Source organism: Lactuca serriola, chromosome 3 (genome assembly GCF_051521515.1).
Source record: "Lactuca serriola cultivar US96UC23 chromosome 3, Lser_US96UC23_V15, whole genome shotgun sequence".
In the NCBI taxonomy this organism is placed as follows: Eukaryota; Viridiplantae; Streptophyta; class Magnoliopsida; order Asterales; family Asteraceae; genus Lactuca; species Lactuca serriola.
Genome location: NC_136410.1, coordinates 178815404 through 178837978, shown reverse-complemented (window position 1 = coordinate 178837978; position 22575 = coordinate 178815404).

Here is a 22575-nt window from a genome sequence, read left to right as displayed (position 1 = left end):
AAGCCTAAGTTCGTTACCTAACATGGGGAAAAGACTAGGTAGCATTTAAGCCACATATAGGAGTTTACTCTCCTAGAACGTTCTTGGGCGGTAACTCCCGAATCTCACAGATTTGATATGTAATCCACGTTATTAAGCACATAATAAGCATTATAAGACAACTAGAGAAGTGTACTCACGATTTGGGATTAAAACCCGAAGATCCGTGACAGAGAAAATGGCTTTTCTCTAGTTGGAAATGCGAATAATGAATGAATTTGTTTTAGAATTCTATTTATAGTCCTGAGGTATTTTTGGCAAAAAATATTTTTATTCCCGAAATGATTTCTAATATAACAGAGTGTTGGAATAACAGTGTTGCACGAAACCCTAGTGCATCCACTCTCCTGATATCTCCTGAAGTGTAAACCCTGAATTACTTAAACTTATCCGAAAAGTCTGAAAATTTACTGTAACCGTTATAACTTCTATTGTAGTGATATTGTTTGTTCAGAATGGAAATTTCGGGTTGTCACATCATCCCCTTGTTAAAGGGAATTTCGTCCCGAAATTAGAATTTAGGCAAGGAAGTATGTACGAATGATCGAGTCATTACATGAACTTCCTAATCGATTGGTTCTTGCACTCCTAAGTGAAATCGTGTTCACGGTTGGTATCCCAACGAACCTTCACTAACGGGCGACGGTGTTGCTTCGTCCGCTTGACCTCTCGGTCGAGGGTCACTACGGTTCTAATACGAAGGCAAGGATCTCGTAAATCTCGATTTCGTCGAGTGGGCTTACGAGAGTCCTAACGGAAAGGTATTGTTTAAAAGTTGAGACGCGAAGGGTAACATGTGCGTTACTGAGCTCGCGGAGTAGATCTAGTCGGTGAGATGCAGGACCGATTCTGGTAGGAATCTCGGAGGTCCTAACTATATTAGATTTATCTTTCCATGCTTTACGAAGCGTATTTAAGCCATTCCCAGAGTGAGGTTTCTTAAGGAATTTGGTCTCTCACTTGGTATTCCAAAGGTTCTTTCCATTGCTTAACTTCCCAGTCAAGGGCCACCCCTTGCTGGGTCAAAGTCAAAAGGGTTCTTGAACTTTGCGGGGAGTTACAAATGGACTATGATAGTAGGTATGTAAGACCTAGAATTTGGCAAATTTTCCGTCAGTGACTATGGTGCCGACAAATTCCCAACGGTGTTGGATAATCTGACAGAGTACTCAAGAATTTCCACAACACCAAAAGTGTGTCTCAGGAAATTTGACTCTTAATTCTAAAACTCATGTTCAGAGAACTTTGCGAAAAGTATCTCCGAGTTTAATGTTTCCATGGGTTCTTTCTTACTACGAGGGTAGATAAGTAAGTCATTTCATGGAGAAATGACGAACTGATCCCAGTAAAAAAAACGTACTCCACCCATTTAGCTCAGGAATACTATGGGCATATTGGTCCTATCCGAGGGGTATCACTACGGACTCGAAGTGTCCGTATCGAGTTCAGAGGGAAGTCTTTAGGACATCCTTCCCTGACACTCGAACTGGTGATATTCGGATCTCAGGTCCATTTCTAAAGTAATTCTTTCCCTGTGTTTGCCCAATCAATTCGTCTATGCGAGGTAAAGACAACGATTTCTAAAGGAAATCTTAATGAAGTCTCTGGTCGTCGAGGTACATAAAATGCACTCTGTCGACTTCTGGTAAGAATAAGACCGGAGCTCTCAAGGGTGAGAAGCCTGGTCTTCTAATTCTATTGTTTAGTAGTTTGCTGTGTTGTCTGGGCTGTTCTTGTATCTTACGTAGGTGTTTCGACTGTAAGGCGATCTGGTTATAAAAGTCATACTGGGTTCTAAGTTTGTTCCTATGCCAATGAAATTACTCGTACTCCTGGATAGTCTCCATCCTGAAGTTCATATTAGAATTCATACGTGATTCAATGATCACAATTTCGTGTATACGAGTCATATGTAATTAAGACTGAAAAGGTAGTCGAATAACTGATTCTTCCTTAATCTCACATCCCATCGAGGGAAAAGAAGTTAAAGTGGAATCATCAATTCTAAACCTGTAGAACATTGATTATATATCACTCTCATGTATACATTCCTCAGTGATAGATCAACCGTATGAATCCTGGAATTGAACTTGACGTACTGCACGAGCAATAATGTGGGGATTCATTCGGAAAGGAAAGGAACTAATAGGTACTTCATGCACGAGTACCTAGGAGTTCTGATATGACGGCTTCGCTAAAAGACGTTTACTGAGAAAGAGGTGCACGTATGGAGCTGGTATTGCGAGGATCAAATTTACTCGAGTCATATGATAAAGTCGGAAACATATGGAAACTAAAGACATTAGATTTGAACATAAGGCGTTACAGACAAAACACAACAGTGCAACCATTAACAAAGTCACTGAACTTAGGATTTACTACAAGACTATTGCTGCGAACAAGGTATACTACAAAAGACAAGTATACGCAGCACGAGCATCCCTAAACGAACGGGATCCCGCAAAAGATAAGACTCTGGTTGCATTAGTTTTGGGATGGTTCATAAATCTGTTACAACAAAACGCCTAATTTACATTAATGTGGGTCCGGAGTAGACTCTCCTGCGGCGGTGGTCGGTAGCATACTGTCGTGCGTGTCAGCATTTGCTACCTCTGGGCAGTTCCTTTTGTAATGACCTGCCTTGCCACAACCGTAGCAAGTTTGGTTCACACTGGTGTTTGGCACTTGGGCAGGTTGAGCTGTTGGAGTCTTGCAGTAACGGGTTGTATGCCCCTTCCTGTTGCAGTGTGAGCACTGCCTCTCCCTACAAGGTCCATGGTGGTGAAAATTGCATTTAATGAATTTTGGGAGATTTCCTGCATAAAGCTTGGTTGGTTTAGGGACTACTAGGATGCCCGAAGGGATGGTAGTTGGAGGTGCTGATGTTGTGGCTGTGAACGTTGTTACTAGTGGTTGTTTCATGTTCGCCCTTCGAAGCGACTTGTCCTTAGGTTTATTCCAAGACTTCTGTTTGTTACTTGGATTGGGATGATTGTTAACAATCCCGCTAACACTTGCGTTGTTAGCGTTCAGGTGGGTCAGAATAGCTGACACGGCAGCCGAGACTGCAGCTTGAAAGGTAGCTGCCTCAATCTGAAGAGTTGGTGTTTGGTTGATGGGCTGATCGTTTTTCTTGGGTGACATGATTCTGTTACACCGAAAGAAAATGAATTTGTGAGCGAGAATGGTTGAACCTAGACGTAGTTCAATCGCTCATGTAAAGAATAGAAGTATGTTCTCTAAGGTTCGACCTACATCCCTATGATGCAGTCCTAGTACGGAATGGAAGTATGTTCACGAAGGTTTGACCTACATCCCTATGATGCAGTCCTAGCAAAGATCGAGAGTAAGTTCATGCAATGGTCTCAAGATGTTTGTCGTTCTAGCCGAGGTATCGTTGGTTGGCGAATAACGTGATCCAACCATTAAAAGAGACTCGGAGATGTCTCCGGAGTTAAATTGCTATATTCCAATGACTTGACTAGAGCATGTTTCAAATAGGCTCTAATGAAAGTATGATAAGAGTATTTGAATAAAGAACGACACAAAAGTTAGCCGACTGTCAATATCTTTGATATTCATGACGTACAAGTTCGGGAAAATGACCTTGTAAAAAGGTCTTACATCATATCCAGAGATGATGGTTCTCGACAGCATAAAGACCTAACTAAAGTACTTACAGTACAAGATAGTTTCATAGAAAATGCCACATCGGGCATAGACAGGAACACGATTCCTTTCTAACAAGGAATATAAACTAAAGTATCTACTACTAGCGACAGTCATCCCTCAGGTGAACTCTCAGTTCAGCCAGTTGGCGTTCCACATCAAGTAGGTGTCTTCCGTACACTCACTGGCGTACTCGAAGTTCCATGACTTCGGCTCGTGATTCAGCCAGTGCTTGCAGCAGGGTTTCATGGTCTCTCTCAGACCTCTCACGAGCATGTTCAAGGCGACTGGTGCGAAGCATATGCATTCCTCCATTTGTATCAACTTCTGCGATACGTTGTAGAGTTGTCCAGCCCTGAATTTCATTTTGGGCAACTCTTCGGATCATAATTGGCATGATTCTGTCTGCTGAGCCCCCATTGCTCAGGTCATAGAAGCTTCGGTCACCATTAAATTGCATGGGTTGATCTTGTCCTTGGCTCCATGTTCCCAAACATTCCACCCACTCAGGCGTCGGGCCATGAAAAGTTGGACGAGGGTTAGGAATTTGAAAGCGATCTACCTGGGGTAGGTCCTCAACCTCGGGTTCGGAGATGGCATCGTCTGATAAGTCTTCAACATGGTCATCATTCAGAGGGAATGGATGATCATTAACTGGTTCTTCTCCAAACCATTCAGCAATAACCGCGTTCGGAAGGAACAGGTTGTCGTGGGGATGGAATCCAGCCATGTTATCTATGCGAGAATTTAGGGTAAGAAAATAAATATTTAGACGAACTATCTAGATAATTATTTAGGAAATCTTCATTAGTGCCATCGCTATTTGTAAAGTGCATACCAGTTATATGTAATCAACACAGGATAGGCCTTCGAATAAGTGACCTCAACTCCAAATTCACAAGGAATAGGGGTAAAGCAAGAATTTCACCGATTCTAAGTCTATAACATCCTAGTTACATATAACTTTAGCATATCCACTTAGCAATTATCAACTTAGGAATGAAGATTCCATTTTAGTTCTCAAGTATAAAGTACTTATAGTAACACAAAACACCCCTATGGTATTTTAGACTTAGGTTCTGTTATAATGTTCTCATTGTGGTAATGTTGGTAAGTTTTTAGACTTGTTGCCATATCACAACCATTCTTGGGCATGTGCTAATCACTCCTTGGAACATCATAGTTGATCAGGCTATGCCACTCCTAAGACTGACCATACATCCCCGAGCTTACCTGTGATATTCAACAATCTCAATACTTTTGTTCTTGTCATTGTGACACGAATTTTAGTATGAATGCAGGCACGTATACTTTGTTAAATGTTTTATTATTTAAAAGTAAAAACTCTTAGACAGAGTTTTTTAATCCCAATGTGTTTATAGTTAGTATATCTTTTATGGGTTGATACACTTAATTCACTATAAACAATGCTCTGATACCAATCTGTCACACCCCAAAACCATGAACGGCGGAAACGTTCCGGGGTGGAGGACGCATTGTATAGTATCACAACGGTGTAAAATAGTAAACAAGCAACAACATCATCCATTGCATTATAAGTAAAGTTTTAATACATGTGTGTTCTTTCATTTCAATAAGACACCAAAAATATACAATCAAAATAAAAGACGAGACTAGTCTGCTCCATCATCTCAAAACCTGGCCACCGTACCTGTCTACTGATGACCTGAGAATACAAGTTATTTTGAAAGAGAGTATCATCCTTAAAGCTGGTGAATTCATAAGTATCTAAGTGTCATTGTCTTGCTTAATAAAAGCTGTTTTAAAAGTCATGTAAACCTTTAAATGAAAATGTTGATGTAAGTATGAAAAGCCCTAGAAAATCCCTTATTTTCTATTAGTTTGAGATGTAGTCTTCTACCAAGACCCGAATGTTTTGTTATGACAATGTAGTCTTCTACCAAGACCCGAATGTTTTGTTATGACAATGTAGTCTTCTACCAAGACCCGAATGTTTTGTTATGACAATGTAGTCTTCTACCAAGATCCGAATGTTTTGTTATGACAATGTAGTCTTCTACCAAGACCCGAATGTTTTGTTATGATAATGTAGTCTTCTATCAAGACCCGAATGTTTTGTAAGTAAAATGATAGTTTTTCCTTTCTATTGACTAGTACTAAAAGTACTTAGTCTAACTCATCGTTTATGTGAACATATCACAAAATAAAGTAAACCAGAAAAATATACTCGTGTAGGTGTTGTCACTGGGTACTAGGACTAACATAACATCGCAATAAGCAAAATAGATAACCTAATGAACATCCGAAGATTGTCCAGAAAAGTATTAATGTAAGTGTTATCACTGGGTACTAGGAGTACACAACATCGCAATAAGCGAAAGGTATAACCTAATGAACATCCGAAGATTGTCCAATTGTCCTCTGTAGCAGTAGCAGGTCGGTGGAAGGGTTAGTCCCGATATCGATCTACCTAAAATAAATAGTAACCATAGACCTCCATAGATGGTCATCGACCACTGGTATTAATCAGATGGGATTCGGAATGGTTAGTCCCGCCTAGATATCGATCTACCTAATATAAGTAGTAACCATAAACCTCCGTAGATGGTCATCGACCACTGGAGCTAATCAGCGGGGTTCAGAATGGTTAGTCCCGCCGAGATATCCCATTGAACCAGGATAGGAAAGATAATTTATACAGAAAATACTAATAAATCATCCTCACAAGTTGAGATACAAGTATCCAGGTAAGTGAATACAGGATAATATATCTATGTAACAGTGTTCATGTATGGTATTCATGTAAGTGTGTTCATGTATGGTATTCATGTAAGTGTGTTCATGTATGGTATTCATGTAAGTGTGTTCATGTATCAGGTAAGTATATGTAGACATGTTCATGTATCAGGTAAGCATATGTAAATGTACTCATGTATCAGGTAATGTACTGGTGTGGACTCATGAATGAACTGAATCTTGTGTGATTCGTTGTAATAGGAATAATGGTTGATATCATCAAATTATCCCTATGATAATTTACTGAAAGGTAATTGGTTGTTCAAGTAGGTTTATACACTCTTACTACTCAATGGTGTGGGAATCTAAATGAAAGATGTAAACTATAACAACAATACATATGTAAGATTATAAGTGTATATGCATAGTTTAGTTGAAGAATGTAAAATGGTTTTGTAAGACACTTAAGGGTTTTGAACAAATATAAAAGTGACTTGATGTCATTTTGATAATCATTTCAAAAGTAATACATTTGATAACAAAGTATTTGAAAGATAGAAAATCATTTCATGCATCACATTTTGTAGTATGCGAAATCTGTTGAATGAAAACATAGTTATAAAATACATATAGATGATTTAATAACATGATTTTTCTACTGTATCCCCCCCCCCATTAAAGCATTTAAAATCATTTAAAACATTGATTAGGTGTATGAACTCACCTGTTGTGGGTGATACGGATGAACTGAAGAGGTAGGATTGCTAGGTGTCAAGTGAAGTCTTGAACACACTTACGATCCTAGTTAACATATAATTTCACATATATGTAACAAATTAGTCTATAAACAACTAATAAACAAGTCAAACACCCTAGGACATGTTAAACACCTTTATCAAGTGTTATTAGCCTCTAGGATTGCATCTAAGTGTTTGTAGGGGAATCTATTGTGTGTAGGGCTCAAGGAAAACTCCATAAGGGAGTTCACGACCCTAACAACACTACCAAATGAGTTTACGGCCATGAACTCATGAGTTTACGGCCGTGAACTCATACTTATGTGACCATTTGATGTTTGATGCTCTATAAGGTCCTAATAAGCATTTCTACTTAATGGCTTGGTCTATGGAATAGTTTAGGGCATAATATAACTCCTTTTAGGAGTTTACGGCCCTGGGACCATATTCCCTTGGAGATTACAGCCGTAATCTCCCTTGGGAGAATGTTTACGGTGTTTTCAAGTCCTTAATTTCACTAGGATTAAAACTAGGCTTTTGTACTTGGCTTTAGAAGGATTTATGGCACCATTTGGCACCATTTATTGGAGTTCACGGCCCTAGAACCTTTTGGGCCGTGAACACCTTACTCTTGGTGTTCTAAGTGTGTTAGCTAGTCAATAACTCATTTAGGTACATGCCCAAATTAGTATCTTGGCTTAAGCAGGATTTTTAAAGCATTATGGCACTTAAACATGGAGTTCACGACCCAAGAACCTCCTTGGCCGTGAACTCTCTTTCACCCCTTGAATCTTAATTGTTTTGGTGTCCTAAACATGCAATGGTGGGTTCTAGTTCGAGTTCCATGGCTTTGAGGGAGTTTGGGACACCTTTAGCCCTTAAAATGGAGTTTACTCCCCAAGTGTTCTTGGGTGGTAAACACCCGAATCTTAGGGTTTTTTTTTGTTTTCTTGTCTCAAACACACTTATATACAAGCCTAAGTTCGTTACCTAACATGGGGAAAAGACTAGGTAGCATTTAAGCCACATATATGAGTTTACTCTCCAAGAACGTTCTTGGGCGGTAAACTCCCGAATCTCATAGATTTGATATGTAATCTAAGTTATTAAGCACATAATAAGCATTATAAGACAACTAGAGAAGTGTACTCACGATTTGGGATAAAAACCCGAAGATCCGTGAGAGAGAAAAAGGCTTTTCTCTAGTTGGAAATGCAAATAATGAATTAATTTGGTTCAGAATTCTATTTATAGTCCTGAGGTATTTTTGGCAGAAAATATTTTTATTGCCAAAATGATTTCTAATATAACAGAGTGTTGGAATAACAGTGTTGCACGAAACCCTAGTGCATCCACTCTCCTGATATCTCCTTAAGTGTAAACCCTGAATTACTCAAACTTATCCGAAAAGTCTGAAAATTTACTATGACTGTTATAACTTCTATTGAAGTGATATTGTTTGCTCAGAATGGAAATTTCGGGTTGTCATAGTAATGCTTTAAAATAAAGAACATTATTAAAGAAAGAATTAATACCACCACATTCATTATCAAAAGAAAAGGTAAACTCTTGTTTGTACAGACCATGAAAAGAAATAATATTTCTCGCCATTTCAGACGAGTAAACACATTTATTCAAATCTAACTTTAACCCACTACTTAGCAACAAAGTATAAACTCCAATCTTGGTAACAGGCGAAGCCTTCCTATTCCCTACGATTTGGTTTATCTTCTCGTGCTCCATATCATCACTTCTTCTTAGGCCCTGCAAATCAGAACATATGTGAATACCACAACATGTATCAAGGACCCAATAGTTTGAATATGGTGAGTTATTAAACAATATGGTGTAAATACCTTCATGGGATGGTTTCACTTTCCCATCCTTGACATCTTGCAAGTATTTTGGGCAGTTTCACTTCCAGTGCCCCTTATTCTGGCAATAGAAGCATTCATCCTCTTTGGGATTCGCAGAAGGAGTGATAGAACCACTTTTGGTTCCAGATGAGGAGCCTTCAAGAGATTTTCCCTTGGTACCCTACGAAGGGGTCTTCCTCTTTTTCCCTTTGCCTTACCCGATAGCCAAAACAGAGGTAGCTGTAGGAGTAGGTGTAGAAGTAACAACCGACTTACCTTTTAGACCACTTTATATGGTCTTCAAAAGTCCCTGAAGTTTTCTTAGAGTAACTTCCTCCTAGTTCATGTGGTATGTGATTCGAAATTGGTCATAACATGAAGGTAAGGAGTGAAAAATGTTTTCAATTGTCAACTCCTCAGCAAAGTTAACATTCAGTTTCAGCAAACGGTCCACATACCTTTGCATCTTTTGCATGTGGCCCTTGATGAGTTCGCCATCCTACATTCGGGTTGTGATCATGGAAGTGATTATTTCATATCGCTCTTGACGAGCACTTTGATTGTACCTTTCCATCAAATCCTGGTGCATCTCAAAAGGGTAATAGCCCTCATAGGAATTTTGGAGCTCGGCTGACATTGAGGCCATCATGATGCATGCCACTTTAGTGGCATCTCTCTCATATGTCTTGAATTCAGTGATCTCCTCAGGAGTAGCAGTAGACTCATCGATTTCCTTAAGCTCCTTATCGAGGACATATTCCTTGTCCTCGTAATGAGTGACCATCCTGATGTTACGGATACAATCCATAAAGTTTATGCCATCAAAGATGACACTCCCATAAAGGTTCATGAGAGAGAAGGAGCCGATAGGGTTATAGCCCGAAGCATTGTTGTTGGAAGACATCTGAAAAAAAAAAAAGAAAACAAGTTTAGATTAGATATATAGAGTCGTTAATAAAACACCCAAATGTAATATTAAGGCTAGGAACAAACACAATATAATATAACTTAGAAGACAGATGCCGTAATCTAAGCCATAACATATTTGAAGGTAGGTGAATGACAATTCACCAATTCCCACCACGAAAATGAAATAAATTATTAGGTTTTAATTGGTTTTGAAATTCCTAGGTTCTTTTGAGATTCATTGAACTTTTTGAAATTCCTATGTAGATATGTTTTTCTTTCAAAGTCGTCAAGGCATATAGAATTTCGGACCAATCCTCCTTTGGTCCTGTTAGACGACTTCCGGACCATATGTTGGCCTCAATCCCTTTTGATTCCATTTATCTGAAACAATCTTTAAAGACTTCGGTTGTGTTTGACCCAACACAACCTGCCCCAGTCTCTGTTGAGCCCATTCTAGAAGAGGCCAATCCTTCCATTTCGAGACCAAAAATCAAAAAATCTATCAAACGGAAGAATTCTCCCTCAAAGCCAAAGCCTAAAAAGAAATCCAAAGTTAGTTCATCCTCTCAACAGGAAGAAATGCATGACATTCAGGCTAATTCTAGCCATCAGAACACTCCCCCTCCCCCCGCCCACTCATCCGAGGTACCCCCTCGGTGATTCAAAATCACAAGCACATACTCACGGGGAGTCTCCATATAATCCACCCTCACATTCTTAACAATGTGATGCCGGTGTTGACTATAGTTCCTTGCACCCCCTGGAACACACCCACTATTCACATTTGATATCCCTCTCGTTTCTTCCACATGCACACACTCCGGAGCCCCTGTTCCGGATCCTAAACATTCTGTAGCCGAAGCAGTCCCTCCGACTTCGGATGCCACAACTGGTCTGATACCCGAAAGGTGTACAGGACGACAAGGTGCTAACGATCCCAAATGGGAAGACTATATGAATAGGGTTGTATCCTTACATCCGAATATTACAAGAGCTTAGGTGGAGGCCACGCTTATTTCAATGTATAACATAGCTATTCAAAGCAATCTTCCATATGTTCCTCCCACTGATGCTGATGTTGAGAAAGAGCTTCTTCGGAACAACCACCCGTTAACCCTCACAACAACATCTTACAAACCGATTCGAATGAAGAACTCTCTGAAGAAGTTATGCTAACTGATGAAGGATAAACGGTTCCGGATCCCAACTTGATGTCTACCGTCTGCTTTTAATCTAATTCATCATCATCAACCAAGTCTGCCTTTGACTTCGGATCATCCTCCTCAACCACTCCGGATGGTAAATCTAACTTCAACATCAAGATACATGAAGATGATGCCATGACTCAACCTGGTACATCTATGAATCCCTCATCACCTCAACCAAAGCCATAACACTCTAATTCTTACACCGGATCCTCAACTGGTGATTATATTGATCCTTTTTCTCTCCTTGAAACTCAAATAAATGTGTCAGACACCATGAAGAAAGTCTCCTCAATCGAAACCTCAGTAATAGAGATCAACACCAAATTTGATCAAAAGGTTTATGTCACAACTGGAAATTTTTTGTCATGTAATCTATACCTTCAAGCTAATGTAAATCAAAAACTTCAATCAAATACATTATACTAGTACTACAAATAGTCATCAAACAATTGGAGACCCTAAAAGTCCTTGTTAAGTCCATTTTGGATTAGGACTCCCCTATTGGATCCAAATGGACCAATAAGCTTCCAATTAGACTATCATGGGCTTAGAACCCTAATTGGGCTCTAATTGGACCCACACTTATTTATTTCAATATTTTGGGCCATATTGGACCTAGAATGAAATAAATCACAAGCTTTGATCCATAATTTAACCTAACCTAGCTCATTAAAGCATAAAAATCACAATTTTATTTTATAAGGCCAATAAGCACCCAAACTACCTCTAATGTTGGGCTTAGGGGCAAAAATCCCAAAAATCCTTTCTTCTCTCCCTATTCTCGGCCCAAGCCCAAGGAAAAAGGGAGAGTTGACCTTGGGTTGCCACCTCACTTTTATATGTTGGGTTTCCATGCACATAACTCATGTTTCCAAGCAAGCATCATATCAAGATCACTTCTTTCTTCTCCCTCTCTCACTCTCGGCCATACTCACACACACAAACTCACAAAAATCTCTCAACTCTCTCAAGAACATCCCTTTCCTCTCCACTCAAAAATCTCGAGTTTTAGGAAGCATTCAAGAGGAAATTTTCACAAAATTCTTCATCTAAGGTAAGAAATGCTTGGATCTATGAACTTAATTCTTTGTTTTATCAAAATCCTTTTCTAATCTATGCAAAAATCGTGATCTTGCATCCTAGAACCATCTCAAACTCGAGATCTTCATCAAAGGGAGCTAAGGCCACAAATCACTTCATTTCCTTCCATTTTCTTTGCAAAACCGAGCCCCCACACCCAAGGTGAGCTTCATACCCCCTATTTTCTGTTTTTATGAGTTTTGTGGGGGGGGGTGGGAATACAAGTGAAAGTGTAGATCTATATGTGTTTTGTATGCCTTGTATGATTTCCATGCTTATATGTATGCTTTTATGTGTTTTAATGTTGGATCTAGCCATAAAACTCCTCAAAACCGAGATATAACTTATGTTTTATGATTTTAGCTTCCAATATATTTCTACATACAAAGTGTTTCAAGAAAAATGGCTAAGTGGTTTAGTAACAATTTTCTTTGGGTTAAAAACACAAATTTTGGGCGTAAAATGTGAAAAATACAAAATTAAGGGTCCAAAATGGCATATTACGAATTCTGCTGGATGAAGTGTGCCAAAACAGTTTCCATAAATCAATTTCTGGAAATATACTCATTTAGGGGATTAAAAACATAAATTCCAAGCTTAATGGGCTAAAAATGACATTTTTGGCCCAATGAGGCCCATTATGCGAATTTTTCTGTTTTGGAGGGCCAAAACTGTGATTTTCTGTAAAACAGTGGACTATAAGTGTTCCAAATCCTTTTCAAAGGTTTAAAATGCTTTTTAAATTTAAAAAGGACCAAAGTTGCAAAAATTTTCCAATTTGTGCCAAAATTGCCAAACTTGCGAAAAAGAAGGGTTAAAACCGAGAAAACTGCATTTTCAGGGACTTAAACTGTTTTCTATGAAAAATATGCTGAAAAATATTAATTTCAATAATTTTTGGTGTTAAAATGTCAAGAAAATTAGTTTAAGGACCAAACCGGGAAGTATTTAATAAAAGGGTTGAAAATGTAAATTTTACGAACAATGAGGGGCTGAAAACAGAAAAATTTCAAGGCTAATTCAATATGCACAATTTGATCAAATAATGACACCGCGGCTTTCGACGAAATACAATACATTACAATACCAAAAGTCGTTGCTAAACGAATTGGCTCGGTCTCGAACCAATAGAAACCTACAACTACTAACACTACGACACTACTACACTACGGTTCATACAAATAACGTTTGGGAACTTAGCTTACATACGAGTGTGCACAGACGTCTACACACCAACTTCGGGCCCCAAAAGTGTAAAATCTTGCTTGTTGGGCCTAGCTAGCCCAATGACCTGATCTTAAGGCCCGAAGACGCATATTTTCTACGAAGTGTTGAGTTTCACCAACTTGGCACAACGTAGAGGGACTTTCAATGGCTTGTATACCACTGGTCCCCAAGGGCCCTTTGGTATTGCTAGAAGAGTCTGCATATTTTGCGAGGCGGGTCGGGGACCCCTCGTACGCATATTATCCCCAACCGATTAATAGAGTCATCGAGGCCTTCGTGTCCTCTTACTCTTCGGATGTGGGACGACACATAGTCAGGGCGGCTGGATAACGTGATTTGTACGAATGACGCCTTCGGGATTGTTAGTATTGCTATAAACTGGGCGTTTGTGTAATGCGGGTTTGTAGTAAATAATCATGCTCAAAATAATCCAACGTCGCCTGGGAATGACACTTCTATTTTTGTAATGGTTTCAACGCAACATAATGGATTTCAAAGAATTAGGAAAACATCGGGTTTTCCTAGGTTTTTCAAAACATACCGGATTCGAAACACATATAAATTTTGAATAAATAATTTTCACAAGTATAGAAACAAACAGGCATACCTATGGATCTTCACAAACATTTTCGAAAGTTTTTCATTTCAGAAAATATCGGATTTTCTGGTGGTTTTCAAACAATACAAAACATTGGATTTCAAACACTACTTATGAACTCACCAACATTTCATATGTTGACGTTTTTCAAAATACTTGTATTCTCAGGTAACAGATAAAGTGAAGGATGAATTGTACTCTATGACGTTTTGTTGTCGTTTAACTAGTATCGAACAATCACTTTCAAGAATGTAATGTTTTGAGACAATGTAATGAATGTAAATACTATCAGTTGTAATATTCAAATGTTGGTGATGAATGATGTTATGTTTCATGTATATTCATTGTGATGGTATTCAATTGAGTCACGACAGCCCCCGGACGTTTCCGCCGTCTGGTTCGGGGGTGTGACAGGTTGGTATCAGAGCTTTGTTTATAGTGAACTAGCATGTCGAGCCATACATTGATATGCAACTATAAACCAAAAAGAGGGACTAACATAACTCTGAACAAAACAAGTAAATAAAACACACTTGCTTGCATTAGAGATGAGAACCTAACGCCGAATCAAACACAATAACACTGGTATCTCGGTTAATTCGGGACTGTTCTTAGTGATACCAAGGAGTGAATGTAGCCTGATCAACTACATTCTCTCCAAAGTAAAACTAACACACGTCTTGATGAGAACGGGATAGCTAGGGAACCTAAAACTATACCCTTCTAGCACCAAAAAGAGAACGTCTGTTTAGTCTGCAATAGTGGAAGAGGCATAGGATGATATTAGTGAACTCTTACGTGTTTTGCTATGTGTTGCGAATCTATGATTGTATGCTAAATGATAGAAGTACTTAAGTTCGTGCCATACACCTAGTCAGTAGGACCACGACCTCACGGAAACCACGTACACTCAACATCTTTCCGTTTCGTGACAAGAAGATGCCTCGCCGACCTACTTGCGGAAACCCTGGACCAACCCCTCCCGAAGTTGACTCTACTGCTTTCCAGGCAGTCGTGTCTGCTGCGGTCACAGCAGCTATGGCACGACTTCACCGAGGGAACAACGGAGGAGGTAACGGGCAAGGATCCGGAAGTTTGAACAATGGGACGAACCAAGGACCCACTAAAACGTGCACCTACAAGGACTTTGCGAACGCTAAACCCCGAACTTTCAACGGTACTGGAGGAGTGATCGCCCTAAAGTGATGGATCGAGAAGGTAGAGTCGGTATTCGAGATATGTGAGTGCCCCGAGCAGATGAAGGTGAAGTTCGCGGCCTGCACTTTCGTGGACCAAGCACTCACTTGGTGGAATGGTCACGTAGAAGCTATGACGCTCCCTGTCGCCAACTCTATTCCCTGGGCAGAAATGAAAGAAATGCTAATGGCGGAGTACTGCCCCCGAGGCGAAATACAGAAGATGGAGCAGGAACTATGGAATCTCACGGTGCAGAATGGGAACATCGATGCTTACATATCGAGATTCGGTGAACTATCCCTGTTGTGCCCGGGTATGATCACATCAGAGGGAAAGAAGATTGAACGATTCATCTGGGGACTGACATCCCCCATTCAAGGGAATGTGATAGCTGCGAACCCTGAAACGTTTGACAGTGCAAAGAGATTGGCAAAGAGGCTATATGATCACAACAACAAGAAGGGCGAGAAACCAGTGGAGACCGAGAAGAAGAAGGAGGGTGATGGTAAGAAAGGATGGAACCACAAGAGAAAGGGGCGTCAGGGCCCCGAGACCTCTAAAAAGCAGCAAACGGTGACAGTTAACGCTGTTACTGCGCCGGTTCCAGGCACATCACATGCTCCAGCCTCAGCTGCTTCAAATGCTTCAAGACCCTATTCCGGTAATTCTCCCAAGTGCAATAAGTGCAGTTTCCATCACCATGGAGAATGTAAGGAGTTCCATTGCACCAGTTGCAACCGAAAGGGACACACTGCAAGGTTCTGCAGGACTTATCCTTCTCAGAACCAGAGTCAGGGAAACAACCAGAACAACAACAACCACCGCAACAACATCAACACCAATACCGGCGGCAACAACGCAGGGCCTAGCCACACCTGTTTTGGGTGTGGAAGGACGGGGCATTTCCGTCGAGATTTCCCTAACAACAACTCAGGAAACAGAGGAGCAGGAAGAATGCTGACCATGGGTCAGAGTGATGCAGTTCAGGACCCAGCAGTTGTGACCGGTACGTTCCTCCTAAACCACACTTATGCATGCATCTTATTTGATACCGGAGCGGAGCGAAGTTTTGTAAGTGAGAAGTTTAAACATTTACTAAAACAACAACCCCAGAAGCTAAATGAAGCCTATACGGTGGAAATGGCCAATGGGAAAACCGAATCCACTAGGGAGATCTACATCGGATGTACCCTAACCCTCAACCAACACGTCTTACGAATAGATCTGATGCCAGTATCAATTAGGAGCTTCGATGTGATTATCGGCATGGATTGGTTAAGCCCCCACCATGCTGAGATTATGTGCCATGAGAAGGCCATTCGCCTTCGTCTCCCAAATCACGAAACCCTAGTAATTTACGGAGATAAACCCAGTACGAATTTTCGTCTCATCTCGTGCATCAAAGCACAAAAACACTTGCGAAAGAACAATTTGGCGTTCTTGGCTCACATAGTAGACAAGACCAAAGAAGAAACTAACATCCAAGACATTCCAGTAGCGTGTGAATTTCCGGACGTGTTTCCCGAAGATCTTCCAGGAGTACCCCCAGAGAGACAGGTTGAGTTCTGAATCGACCTCGTTCCAGGAGCAACTCCTCTCGCTAAATCACCATATCGGTTGGCTCCTACCGAAATGCAGGAACTGTCCAGCCAACTCAGTGAGCTTTTGGACAAGGGATTTATCCGACCTAGCTACTCGCCGTGGGGAGCCCCAGTGCTCTTTGTCAAAAACAAGGACGGATCTTTCAGAATGTGCATCGATTACAGAGAGTTGAATAAACTCACTGTTAAAAACCGCTACCCACTCCCCTGAATCGATGATCTATTCGACCAGCTCCAAGGAGCTAGTTATTTCTCCAAAATAGATCTACGGTCCGGATACCACCAACTCAAAGTCCGAGAAGAGGATATTCCTAAAACCGCTTTTCGAACCCGCTACGGACATTATGAATTCGTTGTAATGCCCTTCGGTCTAACAAATGCACCTGCCACATTTATGGACCTAATGAATCGAATCTGTCGACCGTTCCTGGACAACTTCGTCATTGTGTTTATCGATGACATCCTCGTCTATTCTCGAAGCAAAGAGGAGCATGGCCAACATCTCCGACAAGTCCTAGAGACGCTGCGATCGGAAAAGCTTTACGCCAAACTCTCTAAGTGTGAGTTTTGGCTATGGAGCGTGAATTTTCTAGGTCACGTAGTTAGCCAAGACGGAATTCATGTGGACCCCTCCAAGGTCAAAGCTGTGGAAGGATGGGCAACTCCGACTACGCCCACCGAAATTCGTCAGTTCTTAGGCCTAGCAGGCTACTATAGGAGATTCATCCAAAACTTCTCTAAGATCGCCAAGCCGCTTACCTTGCTTACGCAAAAGAGCGTGCCATTCAAGTGGACAGACCGACAAGAGATTGCGTTTCGAACTTTGAAGCAAGCTCTCTGTAGCGCTCCTGTGCTATCTCTACCCGAAGGAACGGAAGATTTTGTAGTCTACTGTGACGCGTCGAATCAAGGCTTAGGTTGCGTTCTCATGCAACGTGGAAGAGTGATAGCATATGCGTCCCGCCAACTAAAGACGCACGAAGTAAATTACACGACCCATGACCTAGAACTGGGAGCCGTGGTCTTCGCTCTGAAAATTTGGAGGCACTACCTGTACGGCACAAAGTGCACCATCTTCACGGACCACAAGAGCCTCCAGCACATCTTGAATCAGAAGGAGCTGAACATGAGACAACGAAGATGGGTGGAATTGCTAAACGACTACGAATGCGAGATCAAGTACCATCCAGGCAAGGCCAATGTGGTAGCCGATGCATTAAGTCGGAAGGAGTACTCTAATCGCCGTACGAAAACGCACTCGATAACCATTCAGTCTCATCTGGCCACTCAAATTGCATCAACCCAGGCAGAGGCTATGAAAGCGAAAAATAGAACTAGCGAGGCATTACGCGGAATGGAGAAGAACCTGGAAGTCAAAGAGAATGGGGTATACTACTTCATGAACCGTATTTGGGTCTCAAAAATCGGAGGATTTAGGGAGACTGTTATGAAGGAAGCCCACAAGACACGATACTCCATTCATCCCGGTTCGGACAAGATGTATTTGGACATCAAGCAACACTATTGGTGGCCTAACATGAAGGCGGAAATCGCGACTTATGTTGGTAAGTGCCTTACGTGCGCCAAAGTAAAAGTGGAGTACCAGAAACCTTCTGGATTGTTACAGCAACCGGCCATCCCTGAGTGGAAATGGGAGGGGATTTCTATGGACTTCGTGACCAAGCTGCCCAAGACGTCGGACGGATTGGACACCATATGGGTAATAATCGACTGACTGACGAAATCTGCCCATTTCCTGCCAATCAAAGAATCCTACAAGATGGAGAGACTGACGCGGTTGTACCTACGAGAAATCGTAAGACTCCATGGAGTGCCAAAATCTATCATCTCGGATAGGGACAGTAGGTTCACGTCGCGGTTTTGGCAATCACTCCACAAGGCAATGGGAACTCATCTTGATATGAGCACCGCGTATCACCCACAAACGGACGGTCAAAGCGAACGAACCATTCAGACGCTTGAAGACATGCTTCGTGCATGTGTAATAGACTTTGGAAAGTCTTGGGATACCCACCTGCCGTTGATTGAGTTCTCATATAACAATAAGTTACCATTCTAGCATCAAGGTGGCCCCTTTCGAAGCACTGTACGGGCGTAAATGTAGGTCACCGTTATGCTGGGCTGAAGTAGGTGACACCCAACTAGCGAGAACGCATACGGCAGACAGAGCACTAACGGGACCGGAAATCATTCGCGAAACCACAGAAAAGATCGTTCAGATCAGAGCTCGATTGCAAGCGTCGCGTGACCGACAAAAGAGCTACGCCGATAAACGGTGAAAGCCCTTAGAATTCCAGGTCGGCGATCGGGTACTGTTAAAAGTCTCACCCTGGAAAGGGGTTATACGTTTCGGAAAACGGGGAAAGCTAAACCCACGATACATTGGACCTTTCGAAATCGTCGCCCGAATAGGTCCGGTAGCATACAGACTACAACTACCCGCGGAGCTAAACGGGGTACACCCCGTGTTTCATGTCTCTAATCTGAAGAAGTGCCTATCAGATGAAACCCTTGTCATTCCTCTTGACGAAATCGAAATCAATGAGAATCTCCTGTTCGTCGAAGAACCAATCAAAATCATGGACAGGGAGGTGAAGCGTACTAAGCAAAGTCGCATCCCGATCGTGAAAGTACGGTGGAACGCAAAGCGTGGGCCAGAATTCACGTGGGAACGCGAAGATCAAATGAAGCAGAAGTACCCTCACCTATTCTAGCATCCTCAAATCTAGCTTTCAAACAGAATTTCGGGAGGAAATTCCCTCTAACGGGGGGATGATGTCACAACTAGAAATTTTGTGTCATGTAATCTATACCTTCAAGCTAATGTAAATCAAAAACTTTAATCAAATACATTATACTAGTACTACAAATAGTCATCAAACAATTGGAGACCCTAAAAGTCCTTGTTAAGTCCATTTTTGGATTAGGACTCCCCTATTGGATCCAAATGGACCAATAAGCTTCCAATTAGACTATCATGGGCTTAGAACCCTAATTGGGCTCTAATTGGACCCACACTTATTTATTTCAATATTTTGGGCCATATTGGACCTAGAATGAAATAAATCACAAGCTTTGATCCATAATTTAACCTAACCTAGCTCATTAAAGCATAAAAATCACAATTTTATTTTATAAGGCCAATAAGCACCCAAACTACCTCTAATGTTGGGCTTAGGGGCAAAAAGCCCAAAAATCCTTTCTTCTCTCCCTATTCTCGGCCCAAGCCCAAGGAAAAAGGGAGAGTTGACCTTGGGTTGCCACCTCACTTTTATATGTTGGGTTTCCATGCACATAACTCATGTTTCCAAGCAAGCATCATATCAAGATCACTTCTTTCTTCTCCCTCTCTCACTCTCGGCCATACTCACACACACAAACTCACAAAAATCTCTCAACTCTCTCAAGAACATCCCTTTCCTCTCCACTCAAAAATCTCGAGTTTTAGGAAGCATTCAAGAGGAAATTTTCACAAAATTCTTCATCTAAGGTAAGAAATGCTTGGATCTATGAACTTAATTCTTTGTTTTATCAAAATCCTTTCCTAATCTATGCAAAAATCGTGATCTTGCATCCTAGAACCATCTCAAACTCGAGATCTTCATCAAAGGGAGCTAAGGCCACAAATCACTTCATTTCCTTCCATTTTCTTTGCAAAACCGAGCCCCCACACCCAAGGTGAGCTTCATACCCCCTATTTTCTGTTTTTATGAGTTTTGTGGGGGGGGGGGGAATACAAGTGAAAGTGTAGATCTATATGTGTTTTGTATGCCTTGTATGATTTTCATGCTTATATGTATGCTTTTATGTGTTTTAATGTTGGATCTAGCCATAAAACTCCTCAAAACCGAGATATAACTTATGTTTTATGATTTTAGCTTCCAATATATTTCTACATACAAAGTGTTTCAAGAAAAATGGCTAAGTGGTTTAGTAACAATTTTCTTTGGGTTAAAAACACAAATTTTGGGCCTAAAATGTGAAAAATACAAAATTAAGGGTCCAAAATGGCATATTACGAATTCTGCTGGATGAAGTGTGCCAAAACAGTTTCCATAAATCAATTTCTGGAAATATACTCATTTAGGGGATTAAAAACATAAATTCCAAGCTTAATGGGCTAAAAATGACATTTTTGGCCCAATGAGGCCTATTATGCGAATTTTTCTGTTTTGGAGGGCCAAAACTGTGATTTTCTGTAAAACAGTGGACTATAAGTGTTCCAAATCCTTTTCAAAGGTTTAAAATGCTTTTTAAATTTAAAAAGGACCAAAGTTGCAAAAATTTTCCAATTTGTGCCAAAATTGCCAAACTTGCGAAAAAGAAGGGTTAAAACCGAGAAAACTGCATTTTCAGGGACTTAAACTGTTTTCTATGAAAAATATGCTGAAAAATATTAATTTCAATAATTTTTGGTGTTAAAATGTCAAGAAAATTAGTTTAAGGACCAAACCGAGAAGTATTTAATAAAAGGGTTGAAAATGTAAATTTTACGAACAATGAGGGGCTGAAAACAGAAAAATTTCAAGGCTAATTCAATATGCACAATTTGATCAAATAATGACACCGCGGCTTTCGACGAAATACAATACATTACAATACCAAAAGTCGTTGCTAAACGAATTGGCTCGGTCTCGAACCAATAGAAACCTACAACTACTAACACTACGACACTACTACACTACGGTTCATACAAATAACGTTTGGGAACTTAGCTTACATACGAGTGTGCACAGACTTCTACGCACCAACTTCGGGTCCCAAAAGTGTAAAATCTTGCTTGTTGGGCCTAGCTAGCCCAATGACCTGATCTTAAGGCCCGAAGACGCATATTTTCTACGAAGTGTTGAGTTTCACCAACTTGGCACAACGTAGAGGGACTTTCAATGGCTTGTATACCACTGGTCCCCAAGGGCCCTTTGGTATTGCTAGAAGAGTCTGCATATTTTGCGAGGCGGGTCGGGGACCCCTCGTACGCATATTATCCCCAACCGATTAATAGAGTCATCGAGGCCTTCGTGTCCTCTTACTCTTCGGATGTGGGACGACACATAGTCAGGGCGGCTGGATAACGTGATTTGTACGAACGACGCCTTCGGGATCGTTAGTATTGCTATAAACTGTGCGTTTGTGTAATGCGGGTTTGTAGTAAATAATCATGCTCAAAATAATCCAACGTCTCCTGGGAATGACACTTCTATTTTTGTAATGGTTTCAACGCAACATAATGGATTTCAAAGAATTAGGAAAACATCGGGTTTTCCTAGGTTTTTCAAAACATACCGGATTCGAAACACATATAAATTTTGAATAAATAATTTTCACAAGTATAGAAACAAACAGGCATACCTATGGATCTTCACAAACATTTTCGAAAGTTTTTCATTTCAGAAAATATCGGATTTTCTGGTGGTTTTCAAACAATACAAAACATTGGATTTCAAACACTACTTATGAACTCACCAACATTTCATATGTTGACGTTTTTCAAAATACTTGTATTCTCAGGTAACAGATAAAGTGAAGGATGAATTGTACTCTATGACGTTTTGCTGTCGTTTAACTAGTATCGAACAATCACTTTCGAGAATGTAATGTTTTGAGACAATGTAATGAATGTAAACACTATCAGTTGTAATATTCAAATGTTGGTGATGAATGATGTTATGTTTCATGTATATTCATTGTGATGGTATTCAATTGAGTCACGACAGC